The sequence below is a fragment of the Triticum dicoccoides genome, chromosome 3B (genome assembly GCF_002162155.2).
Source record: "Triticum dicoccoides isolate Atlit2015 ecotype Zavitan chromosome 3B, WEW_v2.0, whole genome shotgun sequence".
NCBI lineage: Eukaryota > Viridiplantae > Streptophyta > Magnoliopsida > Poales > Poaceae > Triticum > Triticum dicoccoides.
In genome coordinates this window covers 51840838-51842694 of record NC_041385.1, presented here as the reverse complement: position 1 = coordinate 51842694, position 1857 = coordinate 51840838, and positions in this window count along the sequence as shown.

Sequence of the window (1857 nt, the reverse complement as noted above, 5' to 3'; positions counted from 1 at the left end):
GCTCCCGCCGCCTCCACCGCGCCCCGACCCCGTCTGCCTCAGCCCCACCCGCCTCCGCCCCGCCCCGGCCCATCCGCCTTCGCTCCGGCCTCCGCCCGCTGCCGCCGCCCCTCTTCGTCCACCTCCGCCCCGTGCTGCACGCCGCCGCCCGCTCCCCGCTCGGCCGTCGCTCCGACCTCTCTCCACCCGCCGCCGCCCCGATTCGCTCGTGGGTCGGCACGTATCCCACCGCTGATGATGCCACGCGTCCATACGACGTGGGGGTGTGGCGTGCCGGACGGCTGAAGACGGACCTCAACTTCCCGGAGATCGAGACCCGAGTGGTGGCGGATTGGCTCGTGCCGCAGAGCATCCAGATGGAGGAGATGCCAGCGAAGAAGAAGAAGAGACCAGCGGTTGTCGTCACTCCTGGCGAGAGAGACGATGCAGCGATGGCTCGTTTTGCGCGGGAGCATCCCGAGTACATCCAGGCCGAGCAGGAGCTCTACTAGAAGCTTGATGCCAAGGAGAAGAAGAAGGAGGAGGACGAGGCCGCCCCCTCGACGGTGATCCCCATTGAGTAATCGTCGGAGGAGGACGAGGAGTTCTAGTGGCTCTCGAATGACTCCGAAGAGTCGTACTGGATGCCCTCGGACGACGAGTAGTTCTGGTAGTTTAAATTTATGTCATCTATGTTTGAATTTGATGTTTGAACTATATTGAGATGAAGTAGTAGTTGATCGTTTTCAGATTTTACATCTTTGTTTTGGACCATCTGTTGGAGTTGCTCTTTTACATCTCCGTTTTGGACCATCTGTTGTAATTGAGCCTTTTTTGAAAATGTAGAAAGCACTTTTTGATGATGTAAATTTTTATATCCCCGGTTTGGAGCACCAAAATATACATAATCTATTGGAGATGCTCTTAGCAAGCACTAGTCATTGTCAATTCGGTCTCAAGCTAGATATGCTGGTGGAGAACTGGGTTGTTGATTTGGATGGTGATTGTTCCTTATGGTCTTCTACTCCTCTTCTTTGACTGCTTATGGGAACATCATGGCGATGAGCCTCTCCAGGAAGTGCAAAAATAAAAATAAAAACATGTTGTGATCTTCGTGTGTATTTTCAGATCAGAAAAGAGAAAAATCACGTTTACTATAACATAAAATATTTATGCATTAGGCAAACACAAATTCAGTATATACTACGCCTCCGAAAGGAAGCCTTAGGGCATCTCCAGCCGTTGGCCTCCCTAGGAGGCATTTTTCTCGCCTCCTGGGGGGCTGCCGGCGAAAATTTTACCCCGGGGCTCAGATCTTTTCCAGTCGTCTCCACCCCCAAGCATCTCTGCACCTCGACGAGGAGGACGCGTGGCGTGCAGCGAGGAAGCGGCCGGGCGCCCAAGTCCACCGTGCTCTGGTCAAGGTCCAGCTCCAGCGCGTCCACGGCGACCACGGACATCAGAAATGGGCGGGGCTCGAACTCGAGCGCCCTCGTGCGACTCCTTCTTGCGCATGGCCACGGCGAGGCCCTGCGGAGAACGCGTGGTGTGCACGACTCCTTCTGGCCGGAGAGCACGCATGGTGTGCTCGAACCGCCCTGGATCCGCGGCTGCACCACCGTGTGGTGCTCTTCGACCTCGTCTGCACGATGGCACGACGACGAGTAGGCGGCGAGCGGGGAGGCAGGTGCTCCGCCCGGCCACGAGCTCGGCCCCGGCCACGCTCCGCCTGGCCGCGAGCTCGCCCGGCCGCGAAGGCGTGAACTCGCCGGCCATGCCGGACTCAGCGAGCGGCGACAGGGGCGTGCTCCTGGGCTGGAGCGGAGGAGGAGCGGAGGAGTCTGCCCGCGGCGAGCGGCCGGAGCCTGGCCGGCGCCG